At 40.1% G+C, this 21,926-nt stretch overlaps 1 protein-coding gene across 3 annotated transcripts in view; it reads right to left on the minus strand.

Moving 5' to 3' along the window:
- Positions 1-21,926, minus strand: part of TMTC2 (transmembrane O-mannosyltransferase targeting cadherins 2) — a 423,341-nt gene that overhangs the window by 231,168 nt on the left and 170,247 nt on the right. The gene's annotated exons all lie outside the window — the stretch shown is intronic.

Genomic DNA, 21,926 nt, shown 5'->3' on the forward strand with positions numbered 1-21,926 from the left:
AGATAAGGAACTCTGTGAGACCTCACTCTGATGAATATTCCCTAGGGTCTGAGGTTCTCTGTTAGTCCAGCGTTTTGGACTCAGAGATCCCATGGCAGGAGCTTCTGCCCGACCCTGGGCTCGCAAATCAATATCCCACAAGCCGCATGGGGTGGCCAAAAAAAGAGAGAGAACAATAACAAAGTAAAAAATAAAATTAGTCTAGGAAACTAACCGATATGGTAGAATGTAAAAATAAATATATAGATGAATCAACAACCAGAAGATACACCAGTAACACAATAGTAAAAAAGAGGAGGAGTGTGGAAAAAAAAAAAGTGTGGTGGGGGGAGGGGGGAGGCCTTGGCTGTGGAGAGAGGGGCCTAAGCAAGGGTGAGGTTTGGGTGGTGGGCGGGGCCAATGCTCAGGACCCAAAGGGCTGGAAAAGGCTCTGGGGGCTGTGGAGTTGGGGCTTAGCCTCAAGGAACAGAAGGGGCCCCAGCATGCCTCCTACCCCTGGTCTCAGAGGGCAGGGGACCTCACTTGGGAGCCCAGCAGACTACCTGGGCTCAAGTGGGCAGGGCAAACACCCTCCTCTCCTCTCCTGCTCCTCCAGTCTGGTGTCTGGGAAAGCCCCTCCAGCCTGCCTCTCCTGATCTTCCTGCCCTCCCTCCTATGCTCCCAGGACCAATGCAGCTGGGGGGTCAGGGAAGAAGGGGCCTTGGAGGGCAGGGGACCCACCGGGGAGCTCAGCAGGCTCCCTGTGCCTTAGTGGGTGGGGCAATAGCCCTTTGTTCCTCTCCCACTCCTCCCAGAGGGCCCCTCCTGCCTGTCCCTCCTGATCTCCCCAGCCTCCCTCCTATGCCCTCAAAGACCCATGTGGCCTGGAGGGGGGTTTGGAGGGCAGGGGATCAGCCTGGGAGCTCAGCAGGCTCCCTGGGCCCAAGTGGGCCAAGGCAATCACCCTCCACTCCTCTCCCACTCTTCCTGGAGAGTCCCTCCTACCTACCTCTCCTGATCTGCCCCGTCGGGGGCACCGATCTTGTCTGGCCTCCACTTCCCCTCCCCCCTCAGTCCCCCTATGTCCTACCAGTTCACTCTGGGGTTACTCCCGTCTCCTTGGGGGTCAGAGTCCCCCACCAGCGGCCAGCAGGTGCCCTAGTTGTGGGGAGACACTAACTCCGCATCTACCCACACCACCATCTTGACTCCTCCCTCCCTAAGTAATACTGATCTCTTTTTTTGTTTGTTCAAAACTTCAAAATTCCCCCAGGTATCAGTCTCATTAAACAAATTTGCATCCATCTACCTAATGTTTTAAATGTCTACACTATCTTAAATGTTCTCCGCCACCTCCAGTTCTTCTTTAAATTCCAGTTCTTCCACAAAACATCCCCAACTTTTCCTGCCTACATTAATCTCTGACTTCTCAAAGTTCTCTAGTCCTACAAATTTGTACCATATATGAAAGATATATTGTAAAGGTCAAGTCTAAGTTGTTAAGGCCCAAAGTGACACTAAGCATATATAATCTTAATGATTATCACACCCTTCAGAAGTAAGTCTCACTGCTCCCACAGGAATACAAGCTCCTAGAGGACAGGGATTTGTCTGTTTTCTTTAGCAACTGGACCAGCACCTGGCACAGGGCAGGCACTCAACACTAGATGGATGAATGGGCACATGAGTGACTGAGTAAATGACTGATTGAATGAACAAAAGAACAATGAACCAAGACAGCAGTCTAGAAGGGAGCTGCAGGGCAGATATGAGCGCAGTAATAGACACACCAGAATCTTGATACAATGATCGAACTGTCCAATCTGATCTCTCTAGTCTACACACCTATAAAGGACAATACAGAGAGGGGATTCTTTATCCCGGGATTTTTTGAAGTCTACATGGCTAGGTGATAAGGCAGCTCCTCATTTCTTTTAACTTACATATTTTATGTCGCTGTCCATACCTTCCTTTAACAAATCGTTTATTTTTCCTTGTGGGTACTATATTAACTCAGGAGTCAGAACAATGGTAAAGCATTTACAGGTCCCGGTAGCTAATAAGGCCTGTCTTCCTTACTGTAGAAAAAAGTTCAAATGTTTTTAAAATATATTTGAAACATGAAGCCTGGTCAAGTTCCTAATCTTTAGGGCTCTTTTTAATCAATGAAGAATAGGAGAAGAATATAGCGTCTTAAAGAAAAGAAAAAATGGGGCTTCCCTGGTGGCGCAGTGGTTGAGAGTCTGCCTGCCGATGCAGGGGACACGGGTTCGTGCCCTGGTCTGGGAAGATCCCACATGCCGTGGAGAGCTGCACATCTGGAGCCTGTGCTCCGCAACGGGAGAGGCCACAACAGTGAGAGGCCCGCATACCGCAAAAAAAAGAAAGAAAAGAAAAAAGGAGAGGGAGAGACAGAGAGAAGGAGGCAGGGAGAAAAGGAGTCAGGAAGACGACTTTTAATCATTAGATTTGTAAGTTCACCTGAACAAGATGACAGTAATCAAATTACAAAAAAAACCTCTGGGCATCATCAGCTCTAAATAAAGAGCCTTAAAATATCCACTTCCCTTCCTGAGGTCTTCAGGAAGTGATCTGTAGTATTAGGAAGGCTTGTAAAATATATATAACACTGGACAAACGTAAGGCATTACAGGTATGATGGATGGATATTCTTGAAACAGCAATGTTAGTTCCTTCAAAAGGATGTTATTGTGGGATGTGAGAAACTTCTAGGTAACTGCATACCTCCCAGTGATGGGAGACTATGGTCCTAGGGAGGAAGCTATTTTTAATCTCATTTCTAAACATTCCTGTTGAAAATGCAGTCACTTCCTAGTTTAGTGTCATATGTAGAGAATAACAAAATTTAGCAAATGATAAATATAAAAATGGACTAACATCTTTGCAATGTTAGATAAGAGTATCAGAATATTCACATTTATTGCAATTCTCTAATGAACTCTGACTTCTAAAAAAATATTTTAAAAAATAACAGGAAAAACCATACATATGTTCTTATGGCACATACTTTAAAATTAGCCAATTTGCAGAGAAGAGTAACCGTCTTAAAACGGATAAAAATAAAACCAGCTCACATTAATGGAGCACTTAGTGTGTGCTAGGCATTCAGAGATTTCTACATAGTAACTCATTTAATCATCAAAAAATCCCTAGATTTGAGGTGTACTGAGACACAAAGAAGTAGAATCAGAATGTCCAGGTCAGGGCACTATTAAAACAGCAGGCTTTATTTATTCATTCCCTCATGCAACCAGCTGCCTCATTAAGATAGGGACGAAAATATTACAAACCATTGCCAAAAAATCTGAAATAACTTTGAAAAGGGCCAAATGTAACGTTGCACTCAAAAAGAACAATTAAACGTTACTTATTAAAATGTATTTATGGAACATTCAGAACTGCAGATTATGGCTTGATGAGTTTGAAAGAAAAGAAAAGAGATGCCAAATTCACATGGATCCTTAGAGTTAGTTATCTTGGATTTTTAAAATTCTCAACCAATACTTCTAATGATGTTTGATTGCCCCAAGTGATCCTCATTCAGACAGAAGGAAATGGCCAGTTTTCAAAAAGACAGGATGAGAGAATTATAACCCAGTAAATATAACATTGCCAGACTTTCTACTACTGCCCAACTGAACTATGTCACAGCCACCAACACATCGATCACGAAGATATTAAAAAAAAAAAAAATCATTGCCAAAGCAAATAACTTCTTATCTACTAGGGACGTAAACACAGTAAGACATACACCATCACTCCACTACCACCAGTAACAACACCGGCCAAGAAAAAAAGATTATGAAACCGGTATTTACTTCTCAATTTTCTTCCAGGGACAGCTCTCCTTCACGATAAAAGTGCTTGGCCTTTGTATTAAGAGCAATAAATATCCTCAACATCTCTTTCTAAATATTTTGCAAAAAAAAAAAAAAAAAAATCAAGGAAGATGCAGAAAAAGAAAAATTCAAGTACCCTTATATTACAAGCTAAATTTCTACTGAAGATATATTTTTACAGCTGCTATGAACTTCTAGAGCTGGTTATTCTTGGAAACCACCTTCTGCTTACTTGGGCTTCCTTTAGGGGAGAATTGTTACCAAAGTTTACTTTGCATGATTATTTTGAATGAATTTGGTATCCAGAGAATAGTCAGGGTGCTAAATTCGGACTTGAATTTACTTTCAAAATATAGGGTAAAGGAGAGCCCACTAACACAAAGCAGGATAGGAGATATCTGCTCCGCGAGCTCTCTGGTACTTGGATAAAATACAGAACAGGAAAAGAGAGGATTTGTCTTCTCAGGGTCACCTCAGGCAAACTTCACCACTCTAGATTTCCTCCACTATAAAGGAAGAAGATTAATATCCTCTTGACAGGAGTATTAAAGATCCAGATAAAAGTAAAAATGAATGTGAAATTCCTTTGTAAAATGCATGTGACTTGTAGGAAATTGAATGAATGATACTACTATAAAGATATTATCCCGAAATTGGATAATAGTCTCTCTGGAGAGCCTGTATGATTTAACTCATATGGCTGTGTGTATCAGCTAAGGTTCTAGATAAAGTCAGCAAACTAGAGCCTACTGGTCAAATCTAGTGCACACCTGTTTTTCAGATGAAGTTTTACTAAAACACAGAACATCCAGTTGTTTGCAGTAATCCAGCAGAGTTGAACTGTTGTCATGGAGTCCAAATGATGGAAAATATTTACTATCTGGCCCTTGACACTGAATGTTTGCTGACCTCTGAGACAGAGAATACAATATGGCAAGCTCTCAGTCTAGATCACTGTTTGACAGTTGACAATATTATTTCTTTTAGTTTTTTTTTTTCTTTTAAAATTTCTCTATAGAGAATAGCAAATTCAATTTGGTATTGCAAGAAAACATGCTCTTTTTCTTGCATGGAAAAAAGGATCAAAGCCAATTTCTAATTACGGGCCTAAAATGACAGTACTGCTCATGTGAAATGACATAAGGAAACAATTATGTGGACTAGAATAGGGAATTAAGAATTAGAAAGTATGATGGACTTCTAGGAGAATCCATTTCAGAAAACCAAGTGTTAACTGTATTTGAGTTTAGAAGATAATGAAAAAATAACTTCAAATCATCATGATAAAAGGGAGATATGAAGATATTTTAATACAAATAGATTCCTCTGAAAGGTGAAACAAAACATAGAGCCCACTTCAGTTTGCAATAAATGCTTGGTCCTCAAAAAATATTATTATAAGTACTTGGGGATCTAATCTTCTGTTCCGGCAATGAATGAAGAACTTAATATCTGCATAATAATTCCATTTTTCCAATCAGATTATTTCAAAGACAGAGACAGTTATGATTTTACTAAAAAAAGATTAGCAATAAAATTATTTTTTAAATTATGATTAAAAATAGTATGATATAATTTGGTTCTTGAAGCATCCCCAGAAACTCCCATATTAGGAAAATAACCCCTGGAGAGGTTAAATGACTTGTCCACAATTACACAAGCAGGTAGTGGCAGAAACTGTGAGAACCCAGGCCTCCTGATTAGAACTGCAGGATTTATGTCATTATGCCACATGGCCATACTTTTCACAGCATGTTCTCCTTTCTCTGAAATCACAACTTCTCTCAAATGTCTAACATTTTTCAGAGGCTCACGTGTAATTAACCCAGAAAAAGGCCACCAGCAGGATGCAAAGGTATAGCTTCAAACAACCTTTATGTAAGTCTGATGTAAATTAGCAAATGTCTTAATGGCATATTAAATTTTTATAGAATTGTTCTCCTATAATTAACTTGATGTTATTTCTCTTTTAAAGCTGCTCAAAAGTAAATCTACCTCTAGGAAATAAGCTGAGACGTATTTTAGGATGGCCATTTCTTTAAAGGGGTAAAGAAATATTCCAAATTCTGTTCCATTTTTAAATATGTTTAGTTTGTCTAAAAATATGCTTCCTTTTTTAAAAAAGTAAAGTTATGGAAATTGGGTCTATCTTAGATTTTAAAAGCACCTTTACACTTTGATAAAACCCCTGGTCACAACTAAAAAAAAGTCAATAACATGCACTTAAATAGAACACAATTACTTCTGCATGTGTAAGACATATGTAATACACACTGAGAGGCAAATATATGGAAAAGACTTAGAAGTACCTCGATTCCTATTTACACTATAAACCGTTGTTACTCATTCAAGAACCAAGGGCTGCATGTACAAAACACACAGTCAAGAAAGCAATCAAATACTGATGTCAGATTCTTACTGCAGAGAATTGCATTTATGTAGGGGCCTACAATTTATCATAATTTTGAAAAAACAAAATAAGGATCCAAGCATTCTGACCTAAACATAACCCCAAGGAAGATACCTTGATTACCCAAACTCCATAACCAATTTGTTAAACAGTAAATAAGACAGGCAAGCATATTAAAGACACGAGTGAAAGCATGCAGGAGTCTCAGTAAGACTTTAACCAACTACATGGATTGAGGTGAGAACTTTTTTCTACAGATCCTATTAAACTTGAAAAAAATTTTTTTAAAAAAAGGGAAAACAGCAACAACCCTACATCTTTTAAAAACAGTAACTACAGCTCCAAACTCCCTCATTCTTAATTTTAAAATATGGAATTAAGATTTTGGCGATAGTTGCAAAAACTTGGTAAACACACTGAAAACCAACATAAACTATACACTTTATATAGACCAATTTTATGATATGTGAATTGTATCTCAATAAAACTGTCAAAAAAAAAATACCAAAAAAAAGCCCAACCTGAACTGACATGAGGCTATTTACAGTCTTTATGCCATTTATTGTAAATATTCATATATTTCCCTTCAGAAACACTAAAAGTTTCTTAATTTGAAATGCTGCCACGTTGGGGGTGTTATCTAATACAGAGTTTATGCACCATTAGTTCCAAATAATTTTTTTAAAAACAGAATTACATCTGGCCTCAAAGGTTATGGGTATTGCATCAGGGAACTTAGAGCCCTTTTTTATAGAAACAGAGGAAAGCTCAGATTCTGAAAACACTCTTTACAATCCTCGTCCAACAAGACCCGACATCCTGTGCAGGATGGGACCCACTAAGACACATAGGCACTTGTTGGCATCACAACATTGCTAGTTATTCTAAGCTGTTTTATAATTTTAATGAAATTTACAGGAAAAAGTTTTTAACCTGAATTATAAAATCACCTCTGTATCACAGACTCATCTTTTCTTTTATAAAGCCATTAGGAATGCATTGCCTATACACGTAAATAAGTTAATAAGGTTGATTAGCAGTGATGTGGCAATATGAAATTCTGAGCCAAACCAAATGTTTCACTGTGAACTGACTCCGGATAATTCTTTTTTGCATGCTTTTGAGAAACACTATGCATTTCAGAGGAGGGAGAGGAGCTGTAAGGAGCTTCAGAAGCAAATCTAAACCAGTCCAACCTCAAAGGAGGTATGTACAAGGCCTCTCTTTTAAATCTGTTCAGTGTAGGCCAAAGCCATGGTGGACATGCTATGCCCTTGCAAGCCAGTGGGATGTTGATGATCAAGCTCAGAATACTCAATGACTATTTCTCTTCTGGGACAGGAAGATGCAAAAGAAAAAGAGTATCCAGTCCTTGTTCTAAAGGAGGCTTCTAAACCAACTACACACACACACACACACACACACACACACACACAAAATCAGTATTACTCATATAATACCTTAAATAACCAGGCCACATTTTACTTGAAGGAACTCAACTGAAAGATAATGAGCTGCACTGGAAATGATCACTGGATTTACAATCAGCACTGTCTTTGAAATCCAGCTTCACTGCATGCTAATCAATTCAGGGGAATTCACTCAATCTCTTGTAAAATGGGTACAAATAATGACCCCACAGGGTTACTGTGACAGTTAAATTAGAAAACAAATGTAAATTCCAAGAGAACAGAAATTTTGTCTGTTTTCTTAACTGCTTTATCCTCGACATCTAGAAAGGTGCCTCATACCTAGAAGACACTCAGTACCTACCTATGTTTCAAAAAATGAAAAAATAAGAAAGCATGGAGCAAACTTCTAGTCACATGACAGGTATTGAGGGAGAAAAAAATGGAAGTTGACTCTGAACCCAAGTTAAATGCACCCACATGAAATGTTTCCAAAACCAGTTAAAAACAGAACAAATTCTTGGATGAGCAGAGCTACTGAGATGCCACTGCTTTTCTGTCACTCAAGACTCTTCCCTCACCAGACTAAATAAATTTGTCAGACATGTGTGCACTTTATATGAAATTCTATTAGCATTAAGGCAGAGTGATATAATTTGTACACATGTCTTATAATTCCTAGGGACGGGGGTAGTATATTATCCATCTTTGTATTTTTAACACACATAAAATCAGCTATTGCATGTGGAAGTGCAGGTTATTTGTATTTAAAGCTGTTCCAGGTAAACAGCCTTTGTCCCAAGACCAAGTAATACGAAAGTGGTTGATTCTTTCATCATCCTATTTGCATCTTCCATTTTAACCAAACTTGTACAGAAACAGTATAATGGAAAGACCATGAGCTTTGGTGTCAAAACTTTGGAAGGAGATCCCTTCTCCCCTAGGCGCTCTCTGAATCCTTGGGCAAATTATTTCACTCCTATAAACCTTAGTTTCCTTATCTGTAAATGAGGTTAATAATACCTACTCTCATAGAATCGAACAAAGAAATGCACAGAAGACACTTTGCTAGCACACCACGGTAAGCCTTGATCAATGGTGGTTGTTATCGTAATTACCACCAGCTCTGTGTATATGCAAATGAAGGCTAATGAATTCAAACTGGGTATTTCTCTTCCTCTTTAAAGAATATGGAAGTCAGCAGAGCCATGGAGAAGATTATACTGCAGAATGCAAAAGAATCAAAGACTACAAATTACCCTGTCCAAGAACCATAAACTTTCGGCTGTTGCTTTGACAGCTTAAATTCAGCCCTTATCTCACTCAGACTGCCCATTTTTCAATTGGCACCTCTGTATTTTCTCCTTTCTGGCAATTTTACCTTCATTTTTGGAACCACCCTCACTTTTGACATTAGGGTTGTCACTCATTCGAATACTCACTCAACAGTGAGAAACTAAAGTCATATCTTATGGTCAGAAGAAACTTTAAGCATCTTTAAGACACAAGTGGTGTCCACCACACTCCTGGAATTGCAAGCACCAGGGTGAGTGATGATACACCAAGCTGATGAGTCTACTGCTAATGCCTAAAATTTTTCAGCTCCAAGTTTGAGCCGTGGTACCTTGGAGAGTTGGAAGAGGGTGTCAAAAAGGAGGTGCCCCAGTATTTATTACTTCTCCACCTCTAGACCAATCTCAGACTCAGCATCCTCAAAGAGAAGATCCCTGGATTGAGGGGTAACCTACTCCAAACATAATATCCTGTTAGTAAAGGAAATTAACCAAATCAGGAAGAAAAATACTCTGATTTTAGTCACTTTGTTCAGCTTCTGGTAGCTGCAAAAGTATATGCTCCTATTGAAAGCAAGCTTAAATCAAGCTGGAGCCCTAAAATAGCAATAGGAAAATATTTGAGCCCTTAAGTGAAGCTAGTTCAGAGGGGTGGGGGAGGAAGGGGCAAGGATAGGAAAAAGATGGGCCTGGCGGGGAGGAAAACAATAACAAAACACAAACCAACTCAATTTCAAAAGGTGCCCTGGAATTTTTAACACAGCAAAAGAGAAAGAACCTAGGGTGAAATAAGAAGCGCAGAGTCTTAATTAATGACATACTTGAGGGATGGTACATAGCAGTCCATTACAAGTCTCTAGACTAAAGTGGCAAATAGAAAAGTATTTCCATAGTAACAAGTTTTTTATAAATTAAAGGCAGGGAAGCAATGTGCACAGTGGTAAAAGCACTGGACCTGGAGGACGAGGTACCATGCCAACTCTATGCCTGACTTACCCTGTGACTAATTTCTGTGGGCCCCACATTCTGTGAAAAGAGATGGAGTAGCATATGGATACATAATTCCTGATATCCTTCTCCAGCCACAAAATCTTGCATCTTTATGAATATCTTATAATGTTTAATAATATTGTATGGGGTATCAGATTCTCGATGTGCACCAATAGGTCCCAAACCCAGCTATTCATCAAAATCACAGTGAGGGCTTCCCTGGTGGCACAGTGGTTGAGAGTCCGCCTGCCGATGCAGGGGACACGGGTTCGTGCCCCGGTCCCACATGCCATGGAGCAGCTGGGCCCGTGAGCCATGGCCGCTGAGCCTGCGCATCCGGAGCCTGTGCTCCGCAACGGGAGAGGCCACAACGGTGAGAGGCCCGCGTACCAGAAAAAAAAAAAAAAAAAAAAACTGCCATTGGGCTTCCCTGGTGGTGCAGTGGTTAAGAATCTGCCTGCCAATGCAGGAGACACGGGTTTGAGCCCTGGCAAAATGCCACATGCTGCGGAGCAACTAAGCCCGTGCACCACAACTACTGAGCCTGCACTACTGAGCCTGCACTCTAGAGCCCGTGAGCCACAACTACTGAAGCCCATGCACCTAGAGCCTGTGCTCCACAAGAGAAGCCACAGCATTGAGAAGCCCACGCAGCACAACAAAGAGTAGCCCCCGCTCGCCACAACTAGAGAAAGCCCGTGCACAGCAACGGAGACCCAGTGCAGCCAAAAATAAATTAATTAAAAAAAAATTTTTTAAATTAAACATTAAATAAATAAATAAAAACTGCCATGGCTGAGCAGGATCTTCAGAGTTGGTCTCTGGACACGAGTCGACCTTCTCCCCAGATTGCCAGTTTTTCTGATTAGAGCACCTTTGCTTTCTACTGACACTTGCCTCTTGAATTATTGGCTTATGAGCTGCAAGTAAACAAACCTGGGTTTGGTAAGAACAGCAGGAACTTTAAAAAAAGGAGTTTCTTGGGAATTCCCTGGTGGTCCAGTAGTTAGGACTCGACGCTTTCACCGCTATGGGCCTGGGTTCAATCCCTGGTCGGGGAACTAAGATCCTGAAGGTCGTGCGCCGCAAACCGTGAGGTGCGGCCATAAATAAATAATAAATAGTAGTTTCTTTCCTGCCGCCTCTGCGCCAGCTCCCCCTCAACACCTCAAAAACAAATGAAAAATAAGCAGAGCAAAATATTATGATTCAGTAGCTTCCAGTTTGGGGCTATAATCTCTGGTTTAAAACAGTTTCCCCAGGAGAGGCTGATGATCATCCCAGTTTGGAAACCCATAATGAATCCTAATCTTTAGTCGCCATCCCCCACCCACCCCTGTTATTACCTGTCAATTAAATCAGATTTTTAAATACTGAATTTTCTGAAATCAAAAACTAATTTTACCTATAGACTTTTCTCAGCAAGCCCAAGTTACCAGATTTAAGTTTCTGTAAAAATAATTTGGTCTGGATGTTATGAAGACGTCTGAAATATTTCATAAAATTTTTGGCAGCCAGAAGATAGTAATGCTTTAAAAATACAACTTTTTGCTTACTCTGCTCGCCCTAGGAGGTAGGGAAATAAACTAAACTGTGGAACAGCAGCAATAACAACAGCAAAAAGCAGCCTCAATGTTTCCCTGAAAAGGTTTGTTATAAAAGATTCTGGAATCAGCTGCCACAGTATTGGCTGCCAGGCTGGGGAAGAACAGGAGGAGGAGAGAGATGCACATTCACCCTTAGGTGATAACTGCTTCCTCTTTCTCCAAAGAATGAGACTTGAACGCTGCAAGCTATTGCAGCTACTGAACTAATCTTCCTTACTATAAACCTTACCAAAAGGAAATATACAGGAAACAGGGTAATGGGGGGGGAGCAGACCAGAAAAGGCCCGGCTCCCTTCCACTTTCATATATATAAGCAACAGCACCATCCTGAGCCTGAAGGGGAAAAATCAGGCTATAAAAGTATGAGACGATGGCAAGATATTATCAACGGAGAAAAATTAAGGAATGAGTGTGTGTACCTATTTTCAATCAAACAAAAGATAAATGATCAAATCGTGTTGTTCAGAAAAATTATCCTTAAAAAAGGTCTTCTTCTCAATATTCTTTAAATTGTCAGCATTGGTGAATAGGGTAGCAAATAAGTTGGTTGCCATTTCACCCTGCATCCCACTAGAAAAGCCGGAGCTATGCTAATTGAGTGCTCCGTGAAACAACAGACAAAAAGTTCACTACTATTGAAATGCTGTGGAAATGCAGTAAAATGCTGATGATCATAATACGTACTATAGAAGAGGAAACTGGCTGAAGAGTGTACACTTACTATATTCATATCTGGAAATACCCTGGCAAGGCAAATATTATAGTCCTAGTTCACAGACCCTGTAACTGATGTTCAATACGTTTAGTACTTTATCTAAAATCAGGTCATCTAAATCTAAACCTGCATGTTCCTTCCAGTCCTACAGCCTTTCCAAAATAGCCTTACTTGCACCTATACGTGAGAAGACCACCCAATCACCAAGTCATTCTTCAAAGTGAACATCACTTATATTTAACTTTTTTTTTTTTTTTTTTTTTTGCTGTACGCGGGCCTCTCACTGCTGTGGCCTCTCCCGTTGCGGAGCACAGGCTCCGGACACACAGGCTCCGCGGCCATGGCTCGCGGGCCCAGCTGCTCCGCGGCATGTGGGATCCTCCGGGATCGGGGCACGAACCCGTGTCCCCTGCATCGGCAGGCGGACTCTCAACCACTGCGCCACCAGGGAGGCCCTATATTTAACTTTTTATCACACTATGTCATGAGATTTTTTTTTTTTTTTTTTTTTTTTTTGCGGTACGCAGGCCTCTCACTGTTGTGGCCTCTCCCGTTGCGGAGCACAGGCTCCGGACGCGCAGGCTCAGCGGCCATGGCTCACGGGCCCGGCCGCTCCACGGCATGTGGGATCTTCCCGGACCGGGGTACGAACCCGTGTCCCCTGCATCGGCAGGCGGACTCTCAACCACTGCGCCACCAGGGAAGCCCTGTCATGAGATTTTAAGAAAGAAACTTCACTCGACGGAACACGTAAACTGGCAGATTTTTGCCTGAATCTTCAAATTAGAAAAAATAATCCTATGTAATTTGGAGCTTTCCATTTCATAAAAGTTATGGAAATACACTCAAATCATTCATGTATAACTTTGGTATAATCCGACTACATTACATAAACATGTATTCTGATAGAACACACAAAACACATACATACACACACACACACACACACACACACCCTTTTATAGGGGGAAGGGACTCAGTGTCTTATATGTTAAAAACTAAGACAATGCCCTCAAAAGGTTGGGTTGGTACTGCTAACAGGTATAATGACTCAAAATTCATAAAATTAAAATACTAAGGTTTTTTCTTTTTTGCTGTTTTTAAATACATAACATTTAATTATTTTTAAGCAGTCACAAACGATGTTGCATATAATCAAAGACTATTAAATGTACTTGGTATGTAGTTATCTTCAGCAATACATTAATGGAAATTCTAGATATATCTTCCATTTCTTCATATACTAAAAGCTAAGAGTCATTTATTTGTTTTTACATGTCCTTCATTTTTCTCATATTGTCCCTGCTGTTTTCTTTGAATCTTATATTAATTATAAGCAAATCGACAACCACATACCCAAAGGCAGGTATTGCAGATTCCCCTATTACACCAAAGAGAAGCATTATGATCTTTGCATTTTATTTGATTTCCTGAAATGAAATGAACAAACATGTGGAGAAAGAAAGAAAGTGTCCTCTGGACCAGAAACACTGACTTCACTAATCAAGGCCATAATTACTCAGGAAACATGTATTAAATTCTGAATTCATGCTATTTCACTTGATGCAAGAGTTGTAATCAGACCAACAGAGCATACAAGAGCCATCTGGGTGCTGTAGAGTTGTAAAGACCAGCCCTGAGAGCAAGGGTACATCGACCTTCCCAGCACCAAATCACTGCAGGCTTTTGTATTAGAAAGTGCTGTTCTTCCCTTTTGATTTCTTCTTTTCCTTTTTGAAGAAAGGAATACTGTGATCAATAGATATGAAACTGGATAAAAAAATTAAACATCACACCATGCAACCTTTACCATAGTATCATATATCACAGATATTCTAATAATCAAAGAATCTGATTTAATATTCAGTTTTATCCAACGTACCTCCCACCCTGCTCACACCTTTTAAGGAATCTCTCATGTACTCTGGAAATCAGGCTTTCTATAGCTTAAGTTTCACTTGAGAGATCAACACTAAATTAGCATTTCCATTGTTCCAGGCATTTAAGACAGGAATCTGACTTCTAGGCAATGACAATGGATTTCAAATTTGTGCAAACCACATCATTTTCTGTGAAACTGACAGAACCCAGCTGAATATGAGTAACCTGATAGTCATGAGATCCCCGTCAGTCAATTTGATTCCTCTGAGCCAAGTGATGTAATATGCATCCCAGACAGTGTTATGAGAACAGCAGAGATGATTTCAATGAGACTCATTATTTATTCATCACAAGGTCCAATTTGCGTGTCATTTTCACTGACAGTGTACTCAGTTAACTGGTTGAAATTTAGTGCTGATAGGGTGTTTTATTCCGTCCTGTAAAAAATGCTTTTTCTGTCTTCCTTTGTGAAAGAGTACAAAACAAAGAGGGATTTGTATTTGTGGCCATTCACAGTAATATCCGAACACGTTTCAGGAATACTGGAAGAACGGACATAGGAGAGAGCCCTTAAGGACTCCCTGTTTTTCTCATTAGGAGTACACAATAACATGCCAAATATTACAGAGTAAAAAGTACGACAGTATTAGCCTTCAGAAAATAACTGCTTTTCTTTTAAATGCTAAACAACGAAATAAACACTGATGGGAGACACACTCACTGAATGAGATACAACTTCTACTCCTGAGTCCGGTCCTTAATCTCATCACCCAAGGGACCCTCTCTCAGGTTTAGGGGAAGAACAGAAAAGAAAGTTCTCCAAGAGGCAAGAAGGAGTGGCCTATACATTCTTGGGCTTCTCCCATGGACCAGTCCAAGGGCTAGCACATTTGAAAGCCATTCATCATTTCCCATCACTGTCGGGGCGACAACCCATCTTAAAAGGCCCCGACGTCGTTAGCCACGGTAGCTGTCTCAGTCTACCTTTCCTGATTCATTTTCCTCTCTAGGTCCTGGTGCTCTGTGTATCTGCCAAAAGGACTGCTCTGTGCCCCTCAGGAACTTCCTCTGAGGGTCCCTCCGTGTCATGCTCAGGCTCCACTCTCCACTCTTCCTCGTCTGTCCAATTATAAACGCCCATATCCCAAGTATCCTTCAGGGTCCTCCTCACACACCTTTGCTGCTGAAGGCACTTCAGCTGAAAGTCACCTCCCCTTCCTCTAAGCCGCCCTAGTGCTCCCAGGGCCTCCCCTCCAGCCCTCACCACTCTCCAGCTTGAATTTCAGTTCTACACTGGCAGGTACTATTCTCCACTTCCTACTACTCTCAAATGTCCTTCAGGGCAGAATTTTTTCGATTCATCTTTGATTCCCCACATCACCTAACACCATGCCTTGCACAAAGATGAATCTTTAAAAAAATAATCATCATTTGTGAATAGAACACTGTCCCGGGTATTAACACTCTAAATGCAAGCATTACAGAAACCTGCAAGGGTAGTCAGCTTCCCAAATTTAAATAACTGGAACCTAAACCACAACTAGAATACAGAATCATCTTAAGTCAGCTGAGCGAGGAAGCCAACCTGCAGGAATAAAATAGCCTATTCATCTTTGACTTTTTGAATTGTAAAATATTTCTGAACCTCGACTTTATTTGTGGTGTTATCTGGTTAGCGGTCTTGGCAGCAGTTCAAAGTTTTAAAGTACTACAGGTCATGAATATTAAATGCCACAAAAAGTTTACTTGGAGGAAATCCAGATTCATTTGTAACTGCATGGCAAACAGTCCTCCAGTTTCAATAATGTGAGGAAATACTGTGATCAGAATCGGAGTATCTTGCTCTATCTGGATTCTCACAAAGTCAAGTGTAAGGCAAATGGGGGAAAAGACAATCCTCAGAAAGCAGGAACACTACTTGGAGTGGCAGAGATGGTGGTTAAAGACAATCAGAAAGGGCAAATATATCCTATTTCATTCAAGGCAATGGATATGAGGGTCACATCTTGGGTAAAACCACAACCTGGTCTAGAAAGAAAAGGGACAGAGACATAAATGATAACAGATTCCACCAATGTCATCCGAGAAGCTAATCAAATAAAAAAAGCACATGTGGATTCAATGTGCAAATACCTGCAGGCTATGCGCTGGCTCTCCTGTACACGGGGAGTCACACAAAATAATCTGATACACAGAAGCACTACGTTTAATGTCTTCAGTGTTCCAACAGTGACAAACCCAAACCTTCAACAGAACATAAGCCCCAACCCTCGGAAACCATTCTCAAGATAAACCCTGTAAATGGTTTGGAAATATGGGACTGTTTGTTAGTGTGGGTCTGATCACTGCACCCCGCTGTAGAGCCCAGCTTACATAATACGCAAGATAAAGGTAAACTTGCTCAACAAAGGCAACCTCTATCAAACACATCCTGCTTAGCATTAGAATAAAGTTATTTCTAGACAGAGATGACTTGTTTTTTGAAAGTGGCAATGCCTCCCGTTTCCCTCTCTAATAATATAGTCTCTTTATCTTGTTTACATGAAATAGAGCCACAAGATTTTATCTGAAGGAGGCTGTCCAGATAATGCACATCTTGGAAGCAACTACAGCAAAATTAATGCAGCCATCTTTACAGAGAGTCTTTAAAAAGATCAAACTCAAAGGGCTTCATTTTTCCAAATTATTTTGGGCTGTAATTAGAATTGTTACACCCGCTTTCAGATTTCCTTCCTTAAAAAATTTTTTTCCCCCACCTGTAACTGAGTAAGTGATTATGAAGCTAATAAAGGGGGGAGAAAAAGATGTTTCCACATTAAAACAGTTAACAGATGTTAAATAAGCACAGAAAATGGCCACTAGGCAAGCAATGACTGATGCTGGGTAAGTAAGAAAAATGTTGCCTTTACTGACTTTATTACCCATGTACCTCCTGGGGTCATGAGAGACTTGTAAAATATTTTGTGGGCAGATAAAAGTCTAGCATTTATTTGCAAGGCTAGTGTAAGTGTGTTTCAAGGGCTCCCCACTCCCCTGATTTCGTTTTATGCTGTCAAAAAGTAAGTGAAAATCATCTAAGAAAGGCTAAAATAATCATTTGGTGAGAGGTCAAGAAAACTCATTTTTCAACATTTTTCTGACATGCATTTCTTCCAATCCTACCTTCCAGACCTCACTAACCAGTAATGAAATCTTCACTGTAGAAAGGGGAGAGTATAGGATTTCACTTTACCATTGCAGGCACATCCTTTTCAAAAGTCAATCTTAAACAAGGGTGAATTCAATAATTCACTAGGTACCTACTATGTGCTAAATGGTGCACGAGATGCCAAGAATCATGTAGGAAATGTATTAAATAGATGCTGAAGTGAAGATCTAGAACATTTAACAATTTTCAAAAAAATAGTTAGGAACTCTAATTTTGTTCATACACATTCCTGAAGATTTTATATTGTTTTCTTAGACATCTTCCTAACTATGGAAAACTATAGTATTTCATATTATATTCAACCACATTATTTCATAAGTCATATTACTCTCTTGATAAGCATTTACTAAATAAGTTACATGTGTTAATATTTTTGACATATTCAGAACAGTGCCTGGCAGATATAAACACTATACATGGTTACCAAATACTAAATAAAATATCTATGATTTTCTGGGTACCTACTGTTTTTCAAACACTTCATCGAAGAAAAAACTTTCGTATTTCTTTTGCAGAACTACAAAAAATTTACATGTCATATGGACACGGGCATCCCTTGCATGAACCTTAGAAGTCGGAAAATGGCAGCCAAGGCTTCTGGCCAAATTCAGTCATCCCAAGGATATTGTCTGGCCCAAACAGGGCATATTTGTTCTTAAATTAGTAACCAATAATAAATAACAGGAGATGTCATAGGAAATACAGATGTCTCTCTGTCTTAGAAAAATATTAGCCTCTACGAAACTGAACCCTGTATTTGCTTATTGCAATAATGGGATGGAGAGAAGCACGAGTGGGAGAGCATAACCTCTAGTTCACCACAGGCCCTTCTGCCTGGTCCTGGCGTGCATCTGACTTTGGGGCCTGGATCTGATAGGCCTCTAACTTCTGACATTTCTGAAGAAATGTGAAGGGAGAAGCTGAGTGTGACTGCTACGAGAAAAACATTACGGACAAAACTATAAAACTGGAGAGCCTTGCTCCTCTGGTTTTAATAATTTCCAGCTTGAGGAGGACCACCATCTTTAGATTTTTGAGTATTTGGCTGGTTCTCTAGTTTACCTAATAGAGGTAAACATTTGTGCACTGGATTTTTCTGTTTATATATAAGTTATGTTTTAATAAGGCAGGGAAGTTTATTTCATCTGGCCAACTATGATAACTCTGATGCAGAGTTAATTAGTAAGACATTTAAGACGATTATTCGTTTAAGGTTGAAAAGTCTTTTAATCCACCTCCTTCAGAGTCTCTTCTAACTCACCCCAGGCATAGAAATCTATTTATTTTAAAGACAGAATATGGAATTTTTCTATAACTTCCATATGTAATCTATGCCAGTGTTTATAAGCCCCATAGTCATGAAATTCTAAATGAAAGTTTTTGCTTAAATATTCATGCTTCAGCTTCAGTTGATTCCTAATTCATATGCTTTCAAACCACTGCATGTTTAAAGACTAGTAGAAATTTATCTTTTGGCCTTCTCTTTCTTGAGATAAAGAATTACATTTCCACTGATATTTCTTCTTTCCTTTCAACTAATGTGCATTAAGTGACTTCCAGATATTGGGCACCCAGTTCACAACGAACACTCTACAGTTTCACATAATCTTCCTAACGTCTCTAGGAGAGAACATTAATTATCTCTATTTCTACATGAAGAAACAGGTCACTGAACTAGTCCAAGGTGACTCAGCCAGTGCACGTTAAGATTCAATGCCTATTATTTTCTTCTCTACTGTGGAGTCATCTGACTACTTTCTTTATTCATCTTCACACCTTCACCGTGTAAGATCACTAGACAGTCACAAATATGTCTTCTAGTCCTAGTGATTCCACCATTTTCTGGGTGACTTTCACATCTCTGGTTCTCTACACCTCAGCTGGAAACAAAGGGACTGGCATAGATGGTCTCAAGGTTCCTTACAGATCTGTAAAGTCTGTTATCCCAATGTCCTCATTAAGCTCACTGGCCCAAAACCTAAGAATGAACGAAAAAGCTAAGCTGAGATAGCAACTATCAGATGAAGGGTTTTGCTGCCCTGACCACTTCCCTTGCCCGCAAGCAGTGGCTGCCAGACAGCCTGGTCAAGTTTCCATTTGAAAACTTCTCAAGACACTGAACATTCAAAGCCATTAAGTCCTTTCCCATAGTGCGGGGGACTTCACACCCTCTACTCTTACGAATTCCTTCTCAGTGATGGGGGTTCGGGGCAGGTTGCCACAGAATGTGCCACTTTGGCATGTGGATTATATGGAGAAGACAATTAAGGCCCAACAGACTCAAGAAGAAGTTTTTACTTCCCTCTTAAATGCCTAAAAGAATTTAGTTAGCCTGTGTCAGGAAGAGAGTTATTACCAAAGATAACTTTTTTACATAAGGAAGACTCTTTGGTCTGGAGTGGCCAACATTTGCTCGTCCTGTCTTCCTCCCTCTGAAGTTCCAGACTCCTCCCCCCTTTTCCTTAGCTCAGGATGGCATAGAAACCTCAACTGCCTAACTGTTGAGGAGCTTCTCCTGTCTTTGAGGGGGTCCTGTATGTACAAAACTAAATTTGTTTTTCTCCTGTTAATCTGGCTTAGTGGCAATTTGATTATTAGGCCAGCCAAAGACCTTAGATGGAGAGAACAGTTCTTCTCCCCTGCACTAGTGGCACTTCTCGTTTTCTGAAGCAGCAGTTGCATGAGTAAGGCTGCCAAAATACGAGATGCCCAGTTATATTTTAATTTCAGATGAACAAAGAATAATCTTCTGTTATAAGTATGTCCCAAATACTGCATGGGACATATTTATAGTAAGGAGATCAATCAGCAACTTAATCCTTGAAAACAGGCTTACAGACCTGAAAATTTCTCAGAAGAGAACTTCAAAGGTCCTAAAAGCAAGTCCTGAATTGACATACCAAGGTAATTTCCTAATTCATGAGATGGTAACATGAAAATTCTATAGGAGAAACCACAGTGTTTCACAGGCTATCAACACAAGGTCTTAAAACACCCAATCTGCATCCCCAAATAGTTCTCACCCTGCATAGGACAAGGACCATGACTTATACTTACTCTATTTGTATTTCCAGTAAAACAAGAAAACTGGCTATTATTGATGGCATGGTTTTCAAAGGAAAGAAAAATTTCCTGAATTTCCTTGAGAGACTAATTAAAATTGATTTGAAATTAAAAGCTTGACTTTCAAACCATATGTTGTTTGCAAAGCATCAAACTCTAACAAGAGTTTTCTTTTAAAGTTTCAGCATTTAACCGAAATCACAAAAGAACTTCATTAAGCACTTGATACTGGAGTTCCCTGCAGAGCAGAGGCACAGCAGTAATCACTCTGCCTCTTACATGTAAAAAAAAAAAAAAAAAAAAAGTCATTTAAAAATAAATGTTTCCGAGGACTTCCCTGGTGGCGCAGTGCTTAAGAATCCACCTGCCAATGCAGGAGACATGGGTTCGAGCCCTGGTGTGGGAAGATCCCACATGCCATGGAGCAACTAAGCCCATGTGCCACAGCTACTAAGTCTGCGCTCTAGAGCCGGCAAGACACAACTACTGAAGCCCGCGCGCCTAGAGCCCGTGCTCCCCAACAAAGAGAAGCCACTGCAATGAGAAGCCCATGTACCACAACGAAGAGCAGCCGCTGCTCGCTGCAACTAGAGAAAGCCCGCGCGCAGCAACGAAGACCCAACGCAGCCAAAAATAAATAAATATATTTTTAAAATAAAATAAAAATAAATAAATGTTTCCATTTCCCTCAATTTTGTTCTTTATTTCAATTTCTTCCTAATTGAATTTTAAGTAAAATTAAGAACTGAGAGGGAAAAAGTGGTAAAAACTAGAAAACTTGACAGCTTTCTCAGGGTCAGAATCCTAAACCATAATTCCTTGCTTAAGAGTGTCCAAAAGGATAGAGGAGCTGGCTGTGGTCCATGATTTAGAAAATGGCTGAGGTCTGCAAACACTGGCGAAGTTCCGTCTTTATACTTAAGTTAAAGCAAGGGTGAGTTTATTGCCAGGGAGGGAGGATGGGGAGATGGGAAGGAGGCAGTTTCTCAAAAGGGGTTGGTCCACCCAAACACACCAGCAGAAAACTGCTCAGTTCTCTTTAAGTATGTGGGATCCAAAAGTGCTTCCGTGACCTTCAGACGACATTGCATTTGCAACCACTAAGGGAATACAGAAGAACACATATTAAGCCCTGAAGCAAAGGTCTTAATTGGCCTCAGGGCAAAACTTACAATAAGCACTTTCTGTTTTGACTCTTCTATTCTTATACACTACATCAGGGAAAGGTGAATATGACTCATAATTTAAGAATGTGAGTTCCCAGTGCACTGCAGAGAGGGTTGTTTTCCAAAGTCAGCTCAGGAAAAGTAATATTAACAAATAGCAGAGGATTTCCTCTTGACAGAGTCGAGCATCTAGCTCTATGATCAGCTGTGTGATTTTTTTCAAACACCTTTTAGAGGCAGTTTATTGGATTACAGGGAATTGGGGCTGAAATCGAGGAGTAAAACTAAATAAATAATAAAGATGCATATTCTTTACAAGGCAGGATTGTCCTTCTAGCCCCTTGGA

The sequence above is a fragment of the Mesoplodon densirostris genome, chromosome 11, assembly GCF_025265405.1.
Source record: "Mesoplodon densirostris isolate mMesDen1 chromosome 11, mMesDen1 primary haplotype, whole genome shotgun sequence".
NCBI lineage: Eukaryota > Metazoa > Chordata > Mammalia > Artiodactyla > Ziphiidae > Mesoplodon > Mesoplodon densirostris.